A 22,483-nucleotide genomic window follows, 5' to 3' on the forward strand; every position below is an offset into this window, starting at 1 on the left:
AGAGACACCAAGGAGGGAGTCACCAGCTGTAAGATTAAGGCGTGGGACAGATAGAGGTTTCCAGGAAGGCCCTTAAGGAATGGAAAAGATGAATAGGTGTTTGCCAGAGAGACACATGAGGAGTGTAAAAGGAGAAGAGGACTCCAAAGAGCAGAGGTGTTGGAACTGCTGGGTCAATGGGAAGAGCTGCTTTGGAGCATCTAGCCTAAGGGGAGGAAGGCTTGGGTGAGGGATGGGACTGAATGAAGATGAGGCAAAGGGAGGTAGAACAGGCGAAGGGTTGAGACTCTATCTTGAAAGCAGTGAGGATTCACTGACAGGATTTAAGTGTAAGGGAACAGCAGAGCAGGTTTGTATTTAGCAGGATCCCTGGCATGATAGAGTGGAGTGTAGGCAGGAGGTATATAAGACGAGGCAGGAAGACCTTAGAGAGCAGACTCTGAAGCCTCATGTTCTTAGACACAGGTTGTCTTTAGGGAAAGAAGAGGATCAAGAGACCTTAATTGGTCAGAGGCAGTAGATTCAGCCTCCAGAGGGCACTGGGCAGAGCAGACACATTCCTGATACATCTAGTATACACACCATGTTCAACTTCCTAACAGTTTATTGTCTTCCTAACTCAACTGCCATATTTCATATTAAATGACAAACCTAGAAATCAGAAATGAGATGTTGGAAAACAGTTGGATAACCAGTATTGACCAGTATTTATTGTGAAACAACTTGGTCTTGTGAAATGATGTCTGGGAGAAATGGATCAAAATTGAGTAGACACACAGCAAATATTTCTGTGGTTAGTTATTTTATAAAACTTACTGGAGCCATAATCTTGTGTTCCCTCAGAGCATACATTTGTTTTTTTCTAGTGTGAAGCATAAAGGTTTTTATTCATATTCCTTAAAAAAGCAGTTCAGAAAAATGTGTGTGCTGAGTACAAATCCATTTAATGTTTATTTGTAGTGGCTTTTATTGAGCCCTTGAATTTTACATTTTTGCATTAGAAAAACAATTTAAAAAATCACTATTCCCCTAGAAAATTACAACAAAGAAATGTCTTCTAATAAGCTTGTTTAATATTAACTTTTAATTGGAACAAACACTCAACTTGGTTTTGAATCAGTGTCTACAAAATATTCATGTAGTAAAGACAGACAAGAAGGTGGAAACTAGTGTAAAAGACATATATCTAACTTGTGTCCCAAGGTGTTTGTATATATGAATGTATATATATTATTTTGTAAAGAATTGTCTACTTTTGGATTAAAATGTAGCAATGTCTATCATGGTTGGAGCTGAGAATAATTGATCAATAAAATTTGGAACCTTAAAGTCATTATTTTTATGGTACAACAAACACTATATTTAGAAATAATGAGAAGTAAACACATTCACTAACTTGTGGAGGAGACATTTTACTAAAAACCACATAGTGGTAATAGTTTCATTTTACTTTTTTAGAAGCAGATTGGATCCACTGGGAATTGACATAATTTGAGAATTCAGTAAATGTATTCTTAGGGTAATTACTTCAAGGGTAAGCTTGTGAATTCTGAGAAAAGCTTAGTCAAGATGTTTGAATTAACAGAACTAATAGTAATGGTGATGGTGCTAGCTGAATAGTGGTTAGTACTAGCAACAGCGAGTAGCTCTTAGCACAGAGCCCGTTGTTTTTGCACAACACATATTTGCTGAATAAATAAGTAAAGGCATATTATGTGTATGTTTCATTTATTATTCTTAGTTCTTACAGTAGGCATGTAAAATAGGAACGGGTCCCCTCATTTTACAGATGAGGAATTTGAAGCACTAAAGGAATTAACTCTTTATTTCAAGGTCATATTGCTAGGAAGGATTAGGATTTGGATCCAGGCATGTCTGACTTCAAGTTCAGGGTGGCATCATTCATTACTGTGTTCTTTCTGCCTGATTTCTCACTTCCTCTTCCAGTCTTATATTAAAATCCTAGTAAGTAGCTCTGGCTACAGTGAGATGATACACAATATTGGTTTTGTGTTGTAGGTGGCTGGAAAGGAGAATTTCACTGGAACAGACAGCCACAAATGGTGTGGTGTTTGCTGGTGGTGTTGGTTGGAATCCCAGTACGTAGGTCAGATTTCCCAGGATTACTGCCTCAGCAGCATTTCCTGAGCAACACCACCCCCATCATCTGCAATCTAATGTGAATCAGGAACATGCTCCTGGGGAAACTGTAGAGTTTACACAGGGCAGTTTGAAAGCTGTGCAGGTTTAACAGTGGAAAAGGGGGGTGGGGGTGGATTAGAACAACAGTAGAAAGTAGGGTTAGCGGTCACTCAGAATTTCACTGAAAAATATGTGATTCTGAGAATGTGTTTTTTTTTTAAATATTGAAAAGAATTTTAATTGATCCATCGCAAAGACATTGAACAAGCAAATAATGTTAATAAAAATTTTAAAATAAAATATTTAAGACAAAACAGCAGCGCAGAAAATAAGATGTTTGCATAATTATGCACATTTTAACACTTCCACATTCTTTCGGGAACTCAAGCCTTTAAATTTTGGAACCATGTTAACTTACAGGCAAATAAAAGAATGTAATGAACATGTTCTACATAAAGTTATAACCTGGAAAACTACTGCCCTAGATTATTATTGCCAGATAGCAATTAATTGTTTTTTAGAAACAACAATCTGAATAATTCTTTGCTTTTCAAAATATCCAAGAATTATACTAGAAAACTGTGATTTTTAGAGAGATTAAAATGTTTAGGTGTATCTACATAATGTCATGTTCTCTGGCCCATCAACCTAGATATATTTATTCACTAACCCTGGTTCTGATACTATACATTTTGTTAGATGTCTCAGAACAAGTAAGATGTATTTTAGATATGTAAAAATTTTAAAATGTAATAATATGAATCATCTAGTCCTAATTGGGCATCCATTTTGTTGATGATTTCAATTAACAGTAATAAGTATGCCAAAGATAAGTAGCGCAATTAACATATTCATACATCAAAAATTAAATGACAGTAGTGCAATTACTAAATTTAATTTTAATTAAATCTGGTTAGAATTTCTTTTGAGTAAACATTTTTTAGAAAGATTAAAACATTAAGCTATAGAATTCTGTTCTACACGTAAATCTTATTCTTTATCATCTTACTCTATTACAAACTAGAAATTTAGAATACCTTCTGAATATCTTCAACTGAGCTGTTACCTATAACGTGAGAATTCTGTGTACAGAATTCAGGAATTACCTTTAAAAATTGGGCATCGAAATTATTTGTCTTTACATTTTCCTGTTTGCTTCTGAGTAAGCATGAGATAATCCTGGTTCAAAAGTGCTTAATAAAATGTAAGTGGTCACATTTCTGTGAAAAACATGTCAGTGTTCCTATGTAAGGGGCAAGTAATTTTCCAGTTATATCTGCAAAGTTCATAATTAAGGATTCAGAGTGTTAGTCAGTATACATCATCCAAAGGTTTTTCCTTTCTTTGAATCTCCACATAATTTTCAACAAATCTATTCATAAAGAATTAAACAGCCAGGTTGTGTGTGTGGGTGCGTTTTAGTATTTTTATTTTGACATTTGCTAAGTAGTTATTATATGATAAGAAACTGTCTTAACTCATTCATATAGTAACTATTCTATAGTTGAAATTGGCTTTAACTATTAAAATTGTATACAAGGAAATTAGAGGTGTTGTAGTACTTGGCTGCGAATAACTTGCCATCTGGTGTTGGGTCAGAAAATGCTATTTCATTAGTGCTGAGAAAACAGCCAAACATGAAGTGATTCCTGAGTGTATCTACCAGTTGTCTTGTAATGCGCTTTCTTCTCTTAAATCTGAAGACCCAGATTCTACTTACTCCACAGACTGCAGGTACTGGTACATTTGAACATCGCCAAGCCCTATGACATTCTTCAGAACTTGGAAGTTCTGGACTAGTTGGTTCAGACAGGACATGGAAGGCCTGTTGGATGGGCTCTGCAATTAAACATCCAACTAACTACTCTCTTTTCATCATATATAAAGAGAAATATTTTGGTTTTGTTTGGACATCTGGGAACAACTTGCTGAAAGCCCAGTTCATTATCAACAAGTTCTTGCACTTCTTCTACCTTTTTGATAGCATAACTTGGATCATGTGGAAGAACCAACACAATTTTCCCATCCCCAAACTCTGCTACTACACATTCTTTATTTTTTAAAATATATATTTTATTGATTTCAGAGAGAAAGGAAGAGGGAGGGAGGGAGAGAGAAACATCAGCGATAAGAGAGAATCATTGATCAGCCTTCTGCACACCTCCCACTAGGGGTCGAGCCCACAACCCGGACATGTGCCCTGACTGGGAATCGAACCATGACCTCCTGGTTCATAGGTTGATGCTCAACCACTGAGCCACGCCAGCTGAGCACGTTCTTTTTTCCAGCCTGTGTATTTAATTCCTTCCAGAAATCTGTGGTGATGCTGAACATGCTTCAGTTCATCTTCAGGGTTGGAGGCAGTATAGATCATGCCACAAGGCTTACACATGGGATCCAAAAGGTTTCTGACCTGCGTCAATGATGAGCTGTTTTTTTGTTTCTTGATTTACATCTCTGGCATTAATACTTTTCTGTGTATTCGTCTGTTTCAAAAAGTTAGTAGATGGATGCCACAGAAGGCTCTTCTCCAACTAGAGTTCTTTTTGTATTGACTGAAGACACACTGAAAATGGGATAGACAGTGGACTCAGAAGAAACTGCCTTGTTTTCACTGTCAGAATCTTCTGAAGAAAAACACGTATTTTCTTCAGGTTTATGCTCCCTGGATGAAACTACTCCACTTGATGAATTCTTTATTAATTTCTCTTCATTTTTGCTTTTTTTTTAAAATATATTTTATTGATTTTTTACAGAGAGGAAGGGAGAGAGATAGAGAGTTAGAAACATCGATGAGAGAGAAACATCGATCAGCTGCCTCCTGCACATCTCCTACTGGGGATGTGCCCGCAACCCAGGTACATGCCCTTGACCGGAATCGAACCTGGGACCTTTCAGTCCGCAGGCCGACGCTCTATCCACTGAGCCAAACCGGTTTCGGCCATTTTTGCTTCTTATACCCAGCAGCTCAATGTTCAGTTCATTTTCTAGCAACAAGCACTTTGAACTTGCCTTGTCTCAAAACTTTTTCTTTCATTGACAGTCTCTACATCAGAATCTTTAATCACTTCTGATTTATTCTCTTGAGTGAGTCCCAGTAATGGCTTATTTTCCAGAGACAATTTTCTAAGAGAGGATTTTTTTCCTAACAAAAAAATGCTGCTCCACCCTGCAGTGTTACTTGTGGTTTGACTTTTTGGCTTAGAACTCAAGGAGCATTTAAATTATTTTCAGCTGAATAACAACTATTTTCTTCCTCTGCAGTTGGTTTGCAGGCCACTTGATTTTGCTTGGAATTTTTAGAATTCTTTGATACAGGCTTGCTGCACTTATCAACTTGATTGACATTTAGCAGTTAAACTCTTCTGTGGTTTTTTCTTCATCTTCTTGGAGCAGATTGGTTTTTCCTGAATTTTTTTCTGTCACACGGGGAAAAGAGGTATCTTCATTATTAGTTTTTAGACAAATGGGTCTACTCTACTTATCATCTTTCTCTCTAATGGATTGAGGGTAACACTTATTTTTGTTATAAAAGGATATAGTAGACACACAAGATTTAAAAGGTGGACCTTGATTTGCAGATGCTAATCCATCTTTTGTAGTTGTTTTGAGCAGACTTGAAATGACCTTGTTGAGAGCAACGCACATTTTCTTTTCATCATTACCTTGGCAAATGTGTTTTTTATTAGGTGATGAAAATATATTTTCAGTAAAGTCCAAAATTAATTTCTTTGATGGAATCAGATAATAGGTTGTCACAGTTCAAAGAATGCTACTTCCTTTTCCTTGGAGTAAAAGCTGACATCTTCTTAATTGAACCCCTGCACCTCAGAGCCTGTGAGCTCTCCTCAGCCAAGCCAGTTGCTCTGCCCCTGAGAATGTTTTTGTATTTGTTGAGCAAGTGACACCTGTTGCTCCTCCAGAGGAGGAGTCCCACTCTGGAGCATAGCGTAGGCAGTGATGGCAAACCTATGACACACGTGTCAGAGGTGACACGCGAACTCATTTTTTTGGTTGATTTTTCTTTGTTAAATGGCATTTAAATATATAAAATAAATATCAAAAATATAAGCCTTTGTTTTACTATGGTTGCAAATATCAAAAAATTTCTATATGTGACACGGCACCAGAGTTAAGTTAGGGTTTTTCAAAATGCTGACACGCCGAGCTCAAATGGTTCGCCATCATCACTGGCCTAGGGCATGACAATGCCTACCGCCATGGTGTGGATTGTAGGTATCCAAGTCACCAGGAAAGGCATGACTCACACACAGACACTAGATGGAACAGTGCTCTCCTCACATAGAGAAGAGGCAGAACAAGGTCAACTTCAGCCAAGAACGTGGTTCCCTGTGGCTAGACAATGCCACAGGGGGATGGTCTGCAGACGCCCTCTGTGCTGCAGGTGAAGGAGCCCATTCCCTCCCTGCCCAGAACAGAGAGAGCAGTGGGCTTGGCCAGGTGCCACATGACACAGAGGCTTAAGTAGAACGACAAAGGTCAAACCTAGAACACGTAAAGATATTCCCAAACAAAGAGATATGACCAGTACAGGGTGTAAGAGCGCTTTACCTCTTTGTAAGAAAATCTGGGCCCCAACCCTTTTCTAATGCCGCACATGACTGCCTCTCCCAATACTTATACTGAGCGGCCAGATTATTATGACCACCCCATCAGTACTTCGTTGGGCCACCTTTTGCCTTCAATACTGTGGCGATTCTTCTTGGCATTGACTCCACGAGATGTTGAAAGGTGATGTGAGGAATCTGACACCATGCCTGATGAATAGCACTGTCCAGTTCTGTGAGATTTGATGGTTGTGAAACCAGCTGCCTGATGGCTCTTTTAACTTCGTCCCACAAATGCTCAATTGGATTGAGATCTGGTGATTGTGGGGGCCACCTAAGCAAGGTAGAGTCTCCCTCATGTTCTTGAAAGCACTCCTGCACAATACGAGCACCATGGCATGGCGCATTGTCTTGTTGGAAGAAGCCATCTCCATTGGGATACGCCATCAACATGATAGGATGAACTTGATCAGCAACGATACTTAGGTATGTTGTGTTATTCAGACGTTCCACACGAATTAAAGGGCCCAAATCATGCCAGGAAAACATGCCCCAAACCATAACACTGCCCCGACCAGCTTGAAGGGTTGTACTCATGCATGTGGGGTGCATGCTTTCATGCTGTTTCCCCCAAATTCTCACTCTGCTATCTTCATGATGCAACTGGAAACATGATTCATCGGACCACATGACTTTTTTCCAATGCTCGACTGTCCAATCCTTGTGTTCCTGTGCAAATTGGAGACATGTTATCTTAGTAACTGCAGACAGCAAAGGTGTTTGAACAGGCCTTCGGCTTCCATATCCCATACAATGCCGTGTACGGCTAATTTGCCTACAAACGTCAGGTGGTCATAATAATCTGGCCACTCAGTGTATGTGTATATATATATATAAAATCTCCCTCGTTCAAAGGCTGTTAAATCGCGTTGTTTACCCATATCTTCAGAAGAAAATCACTTCTACTGTCATGGTAAACAACCTGCTTCCCAATTTATAATGGTCTGGCGCTCTAGCAACTTTAGTGCGAAATTATAGCTATTTTGCCTACAAACGTCAGGTGGTCATAATAATCTGGCCACTCAGTGTATGTTGTACCAGAAATATCTCAGGTTAGGAGTTCGGCTCTATTTTAGGAAATATTTTTAATTGTTGGTATTAGTCTGACAATTGGAGTACAAGTTTGTTTGTGTTTTTAAGTGTACATGTGGTACTTATAAAGTGCTAGATTATTTACACTTAGTGTTGTCTATGAATCCTTACAGGATTTTCTCATGTTTTACCAGCTTCCTAAGCTATAGCACAGGGATCTCATTCCTTTGCTAAGTGATCTGGAATTGTGTGAATATAGTTAATGGGGACTGTTGGCTCTTTTCTCCAAAGCTAACCATGGAGAGGAAAGAGGAAAGCATGGACCAGAGGAAACAACCAAAGTAACTGTAAAGAACCCCAGGGGTGACCAAGGTGGTTGAGAGGTGGTGTAGGTGTGTGGGTAGTCTAGCCTATGGCACGGGGTTGCCTGAGGAATCAGATCATACATTAGTTTAAGTTTCTTTCCTTTTAAGTTTTGTGTTGACCTGATTTTCTCCAGTTGCCTTGAAATGATCATTGCTGCCCCTCTGTTACAGAAATTGATGTCAATAGGGTGCATTTAGGGCGGTGTGACAGCCCTGCTGGGGTGTGAGCTGAGAACTGGCACATGTTAACCAGCAGACCAGGCTTTTTTCTCCCAGGGCTCGCAGATCATACTTCACAGAAATGCCTTCCCCCACTGCTGCCGCTTTAAGAGATTAAGGGCTAAAAGGAGTTGCCAGGTGGCACACAGCAAAAGAAGTGGTCAAGAGTGGTTATTTGGCGCCCTGGCTCATCCCCTCCATCTTTCTCAAATATATCAGTAGGGATAATAGTAGGACTTGGGTTTTGGCCATTTTTCACACAGGTTTCCAGATCTGTTAGCTCATATCCTTTGGTGAATATGGTCACCTAGGCCAAAATAATTGAATGCATGAAGAGTACAACCACTATTGAAAGCATAAAGGGATAAACTGAATAGTATATACCTCATGAAGCAGAGTTATGAGAACAGAGGGATCAGTAATTTAAAATAAACATAATTATATATATTCTGTGATAAAGGAGGATAGTAGTAGTATTAAGAAGGAAGAAGTGAAAAAGAACAAAACGGAAATATTAGATAGACAAATGTAGCTGAAGTAAAGAACTGAATAAATCAGATAAATAGGATGGATACAAGAGAAAAATAAGTTGATGAACTTGAAGATGATGTAGAATTCTGAAGGCAGAGGAAAAGCAGAGATAAGAAATATCAAGAAGGCTAAGAGAGATGATGGAGAGAGATATTAGTGCTGACATTAGAATAGTAGGATTCCCAGAAGGGAGAAAAGAAATTGGAGGAGAGAAAAATATTGAAAGAAATAATGATGATAAATTACTTAAAATTAAGAAAGAGCAACGACTACAGATCGAAAGGGCTAATAGAATACCAAGGAGGAAAGATACGAAAACCTACATCTTGGTAGTGAAATTGAAGAATATCATAGCCAAAGAAATCTAAAAAGTTTTGGAACACAAGAATAGATTATCCATAAATGAACATAAATCAGACTAAGTTATCTTTTCAACCCTGAGGTTCTCAGTTATTCTGCATATTCTTAAGGTTAGGGAAATCATCTGTATAATATATAATTCAAACCTTGACAAATAAATTTATTAAATCACATTGTATTTACTAAAGTATTTCTCCATGGAATAAGGAACATACTTGCTTTTATAAACGTCCTGCTTGAAAAAAATTTAGAGTGGCTGATCACAATATATAATTTTATGATTTTATATAAATGGGAAAAGTTGTTATCATTTTTATTAAAGGGATACATCTCTCCTTATTTTCTTATTTTATTTTTTTAGTTCTACTTGACCTCATATTGGAGCATATACTTTTTAGAAATGTGTTTTTGTAGCCATAGATGTAAAATGGATAATTTTCTACTTCTAGTAATTATATATGACACAAGTGATTTTCAGTTGCTCTTCTTCATGCTCCTGGATTTTCAGTTATTTAAATAGCATGATAACACTGCTTATGTACCAGAAAAGAAACCATATTCATCTTTCGTTCAGAAATTCTCTGTCCAGTAAAAATATGTTACACATGTAATTTAAAAATGTCTATATTCACATTTAAAATGTTTTATAAGGATGAAATTAATTTTACTGTATTTTATTTACCCAATACACACTAAATATTATCAGTCAAACATGTAATCAGTATACATAATTTTAAATGAGATATTTTACATTCCTTTCTGCATACGAAGTCTCTGAAATTTGGTGTGTATTTTCCAGCACATCTCCATTTGGACTAGCCAAGTTCCAAGAACTCAGTACCACAAGCGGCTAGTAGCCAACGCACTGTGAGTGCAGCTCTAAAGCAAATAAATAATGGTTCAGTATTCTGAGAAGTGTTGGGTGGCTAAAGAGTTTCTTGTAAGAAGGGATCTTCTTGAATTCAGGGACCTTAGGAATGAGTGGTCCTGTAGCAACTGGTACTTCTATCTATTAGTTGTAGCTAATCATGAAAAGAGTGTAAGACATTATTTGATTGCTATCGTTTTCAGGGTAGAACTAATGTTAAACACGTAAATCTACAGAATGTTCTGAGATTGGCTGATTTTATAGTTTTATTTCTTCAGTACATATAGTTCTTCCTGGATTTTTAAAAGGCAATTCAGATTTAACCTGGACAAAACGGAATTTCTGATCTTTCCTTCCAGATCTTTTTCTGCCCACATTAGTGAGTTGCAGCTCTGTTCTTTCCCACCACAGGGCCAAAAATTCTTTCTTTGACTGCCAGCGAGCACGGGAAAAGTCACAGGCTGCTGTTGCAAATGTCCAGTTCCCTTAAGTCCTTAGTTGCCCATACTTTTGCTGTGATGTATCTTTAATGAAAAAAGTCTGCTGAGTACTTTTAAGTAATGTTAATGTCACTTTAAAAAAACTCAGTAGAGATTTAGGCCAAACCTGTGTGTTTTTCAGTACTTGACTTTAAAATTCTGTCAACTGTTTGATAGTTCACATGCCAACACTGTTGAAGCATCTTGGTAGGACTGATTTTACTGGTAGTTCCTGCTGGCATTCATTTACATCTGATTGAAAGGAGCAAACTGAGGGGCGAGTATAAGGCAGGCAGAAGGGCAGAGCAGGAAAAGCCAAGCTTTGCATTTGGTGTACTGTGCTTTGGGACATCCTGTGGTCATGTGAGCAAACGTTTTATTAGGGAAAGCAAACTTTAACTCCGATACAGATCTCTCTCTCTTCCCAATTTTATAACTGTTGACGATTCTTTAGTTGCAACAAAATTTTTATTTAAAGATTGGTTGCTTCAAAATAATACTGATTTGGGCCTTTCTGTGTGCAGTGAGATCTTTTGGAACTCACACTGCCTAACTAATAGAAAAGGGTTTTTGTTCCTTTTCCCTTTTTTCTAAAATAGGGAGATGTCAGATATAAAGGATGGCTATTACTCAGACTTGTCCTTTGCTTGTCTGGTTATCCATCAAACACTACCAACTCGATTGTGCCAGAAAGGAAGAAATAATGTCATTAGAAAGCAATCAGTCACATGTGTATCAAGGTCTTTTAAAAGGCTCAACTAACTGTTCTGATATCAAAGGATGTTTTACAAATATGATTTGCTAAAATGGTTACTCTTTTTAAAAAAAAATATTATTTTTTACAGAGAGGAAGGAGAGGGATAGAGAGTTAGAAACATCGATGAGAGAGAAACATCAATCAGCTGCTTCCTGCACACCTCCTACTGGGGATGTGCCCGCAACCAAGGTACATGCCCTTGACCGGAATCGAACCTGGGACCTCTTGGTCCACAGGCCGACGCTCTATCCACTGAGCCAAACCAGTTAGGGCTAAAATGGTTACTCTTAGGAACTGTCTTTGACAGGCTTGCTTTACCCCCCTCTCTCTTTTAAAAAAATATATGTTTTTATTGATTTCAGAGAGAGGAAGGAAGAGGGAGAGAGAGAGAGAGAGAGAGAGAGAGAGAGAGAGAGAGAGAGAGACAGACATAATGATGAGAATCATTGATTGGCTGCCTCCTGCAGGCCCCACACTGGGGTTGGAGCCTGCAACCCTGGCATGTGCCATAACTAGGAATTGAATGGTGATCTCCTGGTTCATAGGTCAATGGTCAACCACACCAGCTGGCCCCTCTCTTGATTTCATACCTTAGTACTTTGAGCCAGATGGGCTAGGTGCACTTAGTATTATGTCACAGTGGTGCAGCTTGCAGGAAAGTGTCAGCTAGGGTCCATCCCCTCACTAAAGTGGCAGCTCCTAATTTCAGGCAGTCAAAACAATAGGCAATTGTTATTATAATAATAATCATAGCCACATTATTTTCTAAAAATCTTTCCAGCTAAGCAAGGAAGGATTCTTTCAGACCACTATCGCTTCTTTACCATAGAATTTAGTTATTGTCTACATTACAGGCATGTTAAACTTGCGACCGACGGGCCGCATGTTTGACATGCTTGGCAACTTTAAAAATAATAGAAAAGGCCATAACCTGAAGGATATAAGGAATAAGAAAAGTATCTATTTTTCTCAGGAAAATAGAACTTTGCATGCAATTTTAACTTCTAAGGTCATCTAAATGAACAATGAACAGATTTATTCCTTTATGTTAATAAATTCAGAAACTTGAGTCTGTGTTCTTAAGGGGATTGTATGTTATTTGAAACCTCCATGAGTTTATTATGATTGCCAGGGGGTGAGAAGTGAGGAGAGGTGGAGGAGGGTTTAGGGAGGATAAATGGTGATGGAAGGAGACGACTTGGGGTGGTGAACACACAATGCAGTATACAGATGATATGTTGTGGAATAGCGCATCTGAAACCTGTATAATTTTGTTCACCAGTGTCACCCCAATAAATTCAATAAAAATAAGAGAAATGTCCATAAGTTTGGAAATGAGAAGACAGCAGGGATCCAGGGAACTACTTATGCTAATTTCTAATTTGGGCGGAAAAAAAGGCAAGAAAGAAAAGAAGAGGCTTTGTGGGAACCCTGCTGTGTTTGTTGAAATATTTAAAAATACATTAATTTTATTTTTCTGCATATTTCTTTAGTTGTCTTAAATGAGTTTTATCTCTAAATTTATGATGCAGTAAAACCTTTTGGAAAATGCATCTTATCTGATGTTAGAATGTGCAATGAAAAGTCCAGTGTTGTTTAAATGTTCCTGTCACAGCAAAGATATTTTACTTCTCTGTTTCCTTTTCATAATGAACGGTTGTTAATGAATGGTTGGGTTTTATGTCCTAGTAATGGAAATTATTTATTATTGTCAGTTCTGATTTGTTTTAAATACATTCAGATGTTTTATAATTAATCACAAGGCTCTACTTTGAGCAGGCAGAACAAGCTTCTCTGCGTGTAACTGAAAGCTGGTCAAATATTGTAGGAAGCTTCTTTTAGAAGCTTAAATATAAAAATTCTTTAGTGGAGGAACAAAGTTATATAATAGTCTATATTTTTAAAGGAAAACTGTAGGACTACTTCATGAACAGAGAAGATTGCTTAAATTTCAACTAAACTTAATTGAACCTAAAAATAGTATACTGTCTGATTATTTCAGGTTAGAGACATAGACTGTGAAATGTGGAGGCGCATTGAGCCATTTTACACTTAACTAAAAGCATATTCTACATCTACGAAGGGTCTCTGCCAAGGAAGAAATCAAGGTGCTCTGAGACAGCAGGGAAAATTAAGTCACAGAGGCAAGGAAAGGCAGGAAGCAAATGAATACTTTCTGCAGCATCTGTTAGCATAACCATTAGAGGTATGTTGTTAGCCATCTGGGGCCGCCTTCCTTGAATGATAAATCTGGATCAGTGGTTTGAAGTTCAGTGGCTGCATTTCCCTGTGGAGGGAAATGGAAGTCTCTATATGTCCTTGTTGATCAGTTGTTTCTGATCACCAAGGGCCCTCCGGTTCTGCAAGGGCATCCCCAAGGACAGCTTGTTTTGTCACACAGCAGATCACTGTCACAGACGCTTTAGTAAGAATCCTATTCACCCTTCACTCCGCTCCCCATTGCTCTACACTTCCAAGTCCCAATCAAGGGAAAAAGAGTTCTTGTAAAAAAAAAATGAAAGTATGAACTCATCCACACAGATCTTTTGTGTCTCTTCACTTCGGTAATTAAATATAATTGTGAATTCTTTGATGCGAATTTCAGCTTATTTAATAAACAGATTTTAAGTGTGTAAGTGTAGTGTAGAATAGATTATATTGAATTTAGTTTCCAGCATTGGAAGTGGTACACCAGTTGGTAATATTTAGAAAGGAGATAAGATCGCCACTGTAATGAGAGGTTTATGTCTGACATTTATAATAGGAAATAGACTCAGCAGGAAGTTGAAGACTTTTGGATGATGCTACTTAAAGAAGATAAATAACCTGCACTGCGAAAGCCACTAGTCTGCCTGGGCAGTCCTTTAAACATTTCCTGGAAGCCTATCGATACAGGTGGCAACTCCCGTGCACAGAGTGGAATTTATGTGCATATTTAGGAAGCTTTATGAGAAACTTCCACATAATAAGATTTTGTTCAAGATTCATGCTTACAACAAACAGTGAAAGAACAGTTGGGTTCTGGAAAACCCAGATAAGAGTATTTCTTACATTAAATAGGAAATTGACAAATGTAAACTTAGGTAAATATGATACAGGTGTTTTGGAAGACAAACATGATAAGTGAAAATATGATAATGAATAAGGAACGCTAGAACTTCAGTTATTGCCTCACAAATTTATTAAGTGAGTGAAACATCCAGGAAAGTAAATGAGTTTTAGAGTCTTCGCATATGAAGATTATGACTGAAACAAATGGGAGTTGTATTCTGTCTGTAATTGTGAGGGTCACAGGACATGGCCCGTGAAATCTGGCAAGACTCAGAACCATCTCAACCAGCTCCCCAACACCCAATGTATATAGAGACTTCAGAGAAACTTTACGGAGTAAAGATGTGCTAACATGTTTTCTAAAGCTATCATATGGCCAAAATATATGGGACTAGGTGTACTAGGGTGTAATAAAGTACATATAGGACAATAATGGCAATGGTAAAATAATTAAACATCTTGTTAGTAAGACCAAGAAGAACATGTTGTAGAATGAAATGCACATTTTGGATACATTTTAAACATAATTTCCTGAGGCTAAAAGAACTAGGTGCTTAGGGCATAAAAGGTTACCTATTCACTCTATGTGGGTGTTCCAGATAGATTTGGCTGAATGAACAGTGTGCGAAGCCCTGGGGTGCCTCAGAGATAATATCACTTTTAGGGATGTTGTGAGGATTAGTCCATATAGAACTCCCAGTAGAATACCCTGCATGTAGTAAAAAGATGAGGAATGCCAGCTGTGTTGCTGCTGCTCTTATTTCTACTCCACAAGAGCAATCCTTTAAGAGGACAAACAAATCATTGACGATTTAATCTCTTGGGTGCCAACATGAAAGACAAAACATATTGCATTGTACTTGCCAGATCTTTGCTTTGCTTATGGGAAGTCTAATTATAAAATTACTTGCTGTAGTGGCTTAAGAATTTTGAACCAAAATTAGCAGGCATTCTAGAGGTAAAATGATTTTATAGGTGTTTTACTCTAAGGGAGAAAATTCAGCGATTCATGTGTATTTATTATGCACATTTCTTAGTATCTTTTTTCTTGCTCAAGCAATTGTTTTACATTTCTAAATGATACAGAGTGTCAGTAAGGCGCTTAGGTTAGCCTTTGAATAACAAGCTTCTTTTCACACCATCGGTTTCATGATCAAAAATCAGCACTGGGATGTCTGCTTGCACTATTCCCAGGTTTACTCTCCCAGTTCTTCATATCATCCAGCCCCCTGAACTGGAAATATCTTGTTAAGTCTGCACTGTTTAATATTCTTTGGAAATTAAACTACTTGGGCATGTTTAGAGCTCAAATGGAATCTATGCGTTTTGCTTGACAAGGTCGTTGGTTGGCTTTTAGAGCCCACATATTGAAAATTGTGTTTGTGGCCAGCTGATAGAGAAATGCCCATGTACTGGAGCATCGTGCGGATGAAACCACCACTGTCGTGAAGATCAGTGAGATAATGTGTGTCAGAGCCCTGTGAACACTGGGAAATGCTTTGGGCGTCTGAGCAGGAGCCTGTTAGGATTAGTGGCCAACCGCGTCCCAGTCAGCCTCCAGAGAACATGAAACCGGGAAGCAACTTTGGTTCCAGGAGCAAGATGGAAGATAATGTGGAGCCTCACAGTTTGGGATTTGTAATTGGGATCCATTGCTCTTATAAGAAAATGTAGTTCAAAAGACACAGGATTTTCCGTCGTTAAAATCAATGAAATTAAAAGAGCAGCTGCTTGTAAAAGTTAATTTTACTTGACATCTGTCCTGGTCCCAGTAATAAAAGTGATAGTTCTGTAGAGCAACCTGTTCTCTCTATAGCTGTATCTTTTTTTTCTGTGTGGTCTCTGTTTAAATTGTTGCCTTTTGATTTCACAAATTATTTTTTGGACCTATAAATTGTGTGTCTCTTAGAATATATGCATAAGTATAATCTGTGCATCTTCAACTCAGTAGAAAAGCGTTAGAAAAGGGTTGGTATTCTAGATTTTGAGTTGGTATCTTGGTGATTTATAAGGTGCAGTAGGAGCCATTTCAACCTTTTTTTACTCCTATTTAGAAAAGTTTATTGAATGTTATTTCTGCATCATACTTATTAAAAGAAAAAACAATTTTCCCTGAAAGCATCCTGTCATTTCTTATGATCTATATACCCTAATGTGTTTTTTTGTATTAACAGGTTAAGCCTGGCTAGTGTGGCTCAATGGTTGAGTGTGGACCCAGGAACCAGAAGAGCAGGGTTTGATTCCTGGTTGGGGCACATGTCTGGGTAGCAGGTTCAATCCCCCTTGGGGGGCATACAGGAGGTGGCCAATTAATGATTCTCTTTCATCATTGATATTTCTGTCCCTCTCTCCTTCTCCCTTCCTCTCTCTGAAATCAATAGAAACAGTAAAACCATAAAAAAATACAGTTAAATATGAAATCAGTAAAATGAAGCATTTGAAAGGAGGAGAATGTAAAGACATTTTGAAAAGCATTCTCTATTTGTTTTTCATTTAAAAAGACACCTGTTGGGAACTCGTGGCCACACAAAAACCTGCACACGTATATTTATAGCAGCTTTATTTATAACTGCCCATACTTGTTAGCATCAGAGATGTACTTCGGTGGTGAATGGATAAATAAACTGTGGTACCTCCAGATGATGGAATGCTAAAAAGAAATGAGCTGTCAAATCATGAAAAGACATGGAAGAACCATAAATGCATAGTGCCAAGTTAAAGAAGCCAATCTGAAAGCGTACATACTGTATCATTCCAACCATGTGACCTTTTAGAAAAGGCGAAAGATCAGTGGTGGCCAGGAATTGCGGGGGAGGAAGGAGTGAATGGGTAGAGGAGTTTTAGGACAGTGAAACTATTCTGTACAATACTATAATGGTGGATACATGTCATTATACATTTGTCCAAACTCATAGGACATACAACACCAAGAGTGAACCCTAATGTAAACTATGGGCTTTGGGTGATAATGACGTGTCAGTGTAGATTCATCAATTATAATAAATGTACCACTTTCACAGGGGATGTCAATAATGGAGGAGGCTGTGCATGTATATGGCAGAAGGTATATGGGAAATCTCTGTATCTTAATCACAATTATGCTGTGAACCTAAAACGGCTCTAAAAAGTAAATCTATTAGAAATAAAAAAAAAAAACCTGAACAAAACCCACCTAAATTTGGTCTGTCATTTGTAAGTGTACCTAAGTGGCACTACCCTGCTCTCACTGGAAGAGAGCACGTCTTGTGTCTCGAGGAGATCAAGATTGTGTGAAAAGAAAGGTTTAACTTGTGCTGATTACCCACCTTGGATTTCTTTTAAGGTACAACTCTGGTATTCGTGCATATTGTAGTTTATCTTGAGTTTTGTAAGGAAACTGAAGTGACTGGTAGAGGGTAAAAACACCAGAGAACAGAATTGAGCAATATTTTCCAAGTGAGCATTGTTCTCCTGTCATTTTTATGTGTTTTAATTTAGCCCGTGTTGGGTGAGTAGTACAGAGAGAAGGGATTTATTCTTTTAAAATGAAGCCATCCTCTAGTTCTTCATTTTCAACTGATCGAGTCACGTTTGTTTTCCAAATGTTGACTCTTTAAGGACCATTTACCGTATTTATTTATGTAGCTACCTCCTTGTGTATTCCTGTTTCCTCACTTCATACCCATCATGTGAAGAAGAAAACCATGAAAAAAATTTCTTTCCCTATGGGCCCCTTGAAAAAAATTCTGCTTCAAAATAGCAACGGGTTGGCAGCACAATCTCCTTTAGGATTTTAAGAGCATCAGTCAGCTTCATAGCTGGAGACAGAATGCTTTCCTCAGGGAATAACCTCCCCCACCCCCCAAAGTGAAATTCATTCATTCTAGGTGTGCAACAATAGTTAAATTAAAGGAGCTATTGGTTGTATTCTCTCTCTCTCTCTCTTTCTCATAAACCTGTGGTTGCTTACAATCAGCGTTATAAAACTTTTAAGTCTGTTGGCTAAATTCTTTATTTCTTTTTATGATCTCACTAGAGTCCGAGGGACCCTACCAGAGCATGATCGGGGCCAGGCCTGATCAGCTGGACCCCAGCAGCAAGCTAACCTACTGGTGGGAGCGTCTGCCCCCTGGTGGTCAGTGTGCATCATAGCGACTGGTCGAACGGTCAGAGAGACAATTAGCATATTAGGCTTTCATATATGTAGACTAGAGGCCCGATGCACGAAATTCATGCAAGGGTCTTGGCCCTCGCAGCTGTGGCAGCTTGCCTTGGCCCTCGCAGCCCCGGCTTCGTCCGGAAGGTCGTCTGGAAGGTCGTTCGGCTGTCCAGTCTAATTAGCATATTATGCTTTTATTATTATAGATTCCCAGTAAGGATAGCACACATCTGGCAGATATCTCTAATCACCCAATCCATATTCAGAGCATGTTGGTAATCAGTCCTGCTCCTTCCCAGATGTGGCTGGGAACGAACCTACAACACAGTGCCCTAGTCAGCTACTACTAGTGAATAACAATTGGACATCCCTGCTTTCTGCATAAGTCCTGGGAATTTTTAGCCATTCCATGGCTTTACCTGCCACTTCTTTGCTGATAACAGTTAACTATAAATCTATAACTCCATAGCCTCTCCTTTTCTTTACAACCATAAATATTCATGTGCCTTTTGGATATTGAAAAACACCTCAAATTCAGCATGCTTAAAACTAATAATTTTCTTTCATCTCCCCAACCTCCTCTTCCTGTAGCTGCTGTATTGCAGTTAATAGAAACAACTACCTACCCACCTGGATGTCCTCTCTTATTCTCCTTCTGTTTTAGACATGAAGCCATGTAGAGTATACCCTCTTCATATTTCTATTTTTTTAAAATATGTTTTTATTGATTTTAGAGAGAGGTAGGGAGAGGGAGAGAGAGAGAGAAACATCAATCAGCTTCCTTCTGCATACCCCTACTGGGGATTGAGCCCACAACCCTGGGCTAGTGCCCTCACCAGGAATTGAATTGGCAACCTGTACGTGTATAGGACAACACTCAACCAACTGAGTCACACTGGCCAGGGTTCTTCATATTTCTTAGTCATGTCTTCTTTTCTGTTGCTACTGCCTCTGCCACAATTTGGTTCTTTATTTTGGATCGCTGGATCACTCTCCTCCAACCCATTCTTCATGTCGCTAGAAAAATCAGTCAGCCAGCCCTCCTGCCCTCCCTCCCTCTCTTGAACTATTTCAAACACAAATGTATGCAAAAGAATATAACAAACACCCATACCTGCAGGATCATAATTCTGAAAACTACTTTTTCCTTGATGATTGAATTTAAGTAAAAAGTCTAAGGATAAATTATCTTCTGTGCTTGCCTTGCTCTTAAGAAGATATGAGCACCAAGCATGCTTTATATCCAGGTTTTACCATTCTTGAATAAATTAATCTTCTAATTGATATTTGGATTTCAGTGTTCTTGAAACTTTATGTCCTTTAGGGGTTGGAGTGTTTTGAGACAAATGTTTTGGATTCCCTTTCAAAATAACTTCCCTGCCAGAAACAACAACCCATTTATTTAACAATAGTATCTTGAAAAGTGTTTAACACAGCACTTTAATTTTTTTATTGTTATATAAATGTTTCTTTACATCTGTCTAAGTGAGTCTTATTTGAATAGTCACATTTCCACTGTCTGTTCCTTATTCCCTTCCTATAAATTTTTGAGGCAGTTTCAGTCCTGCCAGGTTAAATTGTGTGTTTTTTTTAAAGGATGTTCACTGTAAAAGACTTTGAACTTTGCACATGTTAAGGTTTCAGTAATGTTAGAAAAATATATATTTAGCTGACATTTCTGCTTTATTTATAGCTATCATTTAATGACCAAAAACATGCACAAAAAGCAGAAAGACATAGATTAGAAGGAACTATGTCATGATTACTTTTTTGGTAGGGCCTGTTATAGCATATGCATCATTTGGGTTTCTGACTGTTTTGAGCTACTTGTTTCCTTTGAACCAGGGAGCCATAGTTTAAACTGCATTGAGTGGTAGAGCATTTGGCCTCCTTGTAAAGGGAGGACTTCAGATACTCCATCTGCTAGAAGTGGAAAGAGAAATGTGTGTGCCCTGTAGTTCTTAGGTCATGTTCACTTATGAAAACTTTAGAAATGCAGGACCAAAAGGGTCAGTGTCTAGGGCAGATTTTTCTAAACTCATACTTCTGTTGGAAATATTTGAGAGAGGTGAACCTTTTATTCACCCTACAATATTTATTGAGTGCCTACCGCTACTGTTCTTGCCAGCATGTGGGGGGAAAGTGGTGGGCGAGGCAGAAAAGGTTCCTTCCCTGAATGGCTTTATATTCTCGTGGGGAGAGAAAGACAGAAGTGAGCAATCTAATAAGTAATTTCAGATCATGATAAATGTGAGGTACCTGCAACAGAATACCTGCAGCGAGGTGGCCAGGGAAGGCCTGGGAAAGAGGTTCCATTTGAGTCAAATCCCAAATGGTGTGCAGGAACCTTCAATGCAGAAATTTGGAAATCTTTAAAACAAAGTCCAAGGGTTTGTGACTCTTGAAGGGCACTGCCCTGTGTGAAAAGTGAAAGGACTAAGAGGAGACAGAAGCTTGCTGCGATGAAGCAAAGGCCTTTGCCTGGTGCATATGCGGACAGCTGCATTGCTGCCCTGCAAAGTGCCCTGTGCTGTGGGGCCCGGTCTCAGTGGCTGCAGTAGCTGCTCATGATCTGAAGAACCCAGTTTCCTCAGGGTAATACGACAGGGTTGGCCCAGACCCTCCCAGATCTTGTTTTTATGTGCTTTTAAATCTATTGGCAATAAAAGGAGAATCATTAGTTGGCAAAATGCATTATTATTTTCCCCCAAATATATGGCGAACTGCATGATTCACCAATGATACTAATCTTTAAGATGAGATTTGTTTAAGAATTAGTAATCTGTTATACGGAACAAACCTTGCATTAGTTAATGCAGTGTGCTACATATTTTATATAATAAAAGGGTAATATGCAAATTGACTCTAATGGGAACAACCAGGAATAACGGGTCGCTATGATGCGCACTGACCACCAGGGGCCAGACACTCAATGCAGGAGCTGCCCCCTGATGGTCAGTGTGCTCCCACAGGGGGAGCTCCGCTCAGCCACAAGCCGGGCTGACAGCTGCGAGCATGGTGGTGGTGGCAGGAGCCTCTCCCACCTCGTCGGCAGCGCTAAGGATGTCCGACTGTGGCTTAGGCCCACTCCCCTAAGTCGCAGTCAGACATCCCCCGAGGGCTCCTGGGCTGCCAGAGGGATGTCTGACTGCCAGCTTAAGCCTGATTCCCTGGGGAGTGGGCCTAAGCTGGCAGGTGGACATTCCCCGAGGGGTCCCGGACTGCGAGAGGGTGCAGGCTGGGCTGAGGGACCCCCCCCATAGTGCACGAGTTTTTGTGAACCAGGCCTCTAGTCTACATATATAAAAGCCTAAGCGACCTTTATGACGGAACGACTGGTCACCCAGTCACTATGATGCACACTGACCACCAGGGGGCAGACGCTCAACACAGGAGCTGCTCCCTGGTCAGTACGCTCCCACAGGGGGAGTGCCACTCAGCCAGAAGCCAGGCTCATGGCTGGTGAGTGCAGCTGCGATGGTGGGAGCCTCTCCCGACTCCGCGGCAGCACTACTGAGTGGCGGCAGCAGGCACAGAGGGCCCAGATGAGCAGGCACAGCGGGTTGGGTTCCTCCCTGGCTGCCTGCCACTTGGTGCACTGCTACATCCCCTGAGGGGTCCCGGATTGCAAGAGGGTGCAAACTGGGCTGAGGGCCCCCATGCTCCTGCCCCATGCACGAAATTCGTGCACTGGGCCTCTAGTATTCTTAATAATGAAAGGACATCTTAACAGCTCACCTCTGACCTCTCAACCATAAGAAATGAACATAAATTATGCCGACTTTATTATGGTTCCTTAACTCAAACAACCCATTAAGGTTTTGCAGATGTTAACTAGGATAGATCTTTCTCTTTCATTCTTGGTGATTTATATGTCAAGGACATTGTTGTTTTAGAAAAAACAAACAACTAA

General features: G+C 39.2%; 1 protein-coding gene and 1 pseudogene across 1 annotated transcript in view; one reads left to right on the top strand and one right to left on the bottom strand.

Annotated features, from left to right (window-relative positions):
* PRIM2 (DNA primase subunit 2) overlaps positions 1-22,483 on the top strand; it is a 275,478-nt gene that overhangs the window by 134,154 nt on the left and 118,841 nt on the right. The gene's annotated exons all lie outside the window — the stretch shown is intronic.
* LOC102439980 lies at positions 3,659-5,947 on the bottom strand (annotated as a pseudogene).

This window comes from Myotis lucifugus, unplaced genomic scaffold (genome assembly GCF_000147115.1).
Source record: "Myotis lucifugus unplaced genomic scaffold, Myoluc2.0 scaffold_80, whole genome shotgun sequence".
Taxonomy (NCBI): Eukaryota; Metazoa; Chordata; class Mammalia; order Chiroptera; family Vespertilionidae; genus Myotis; species Myotis lucifugus.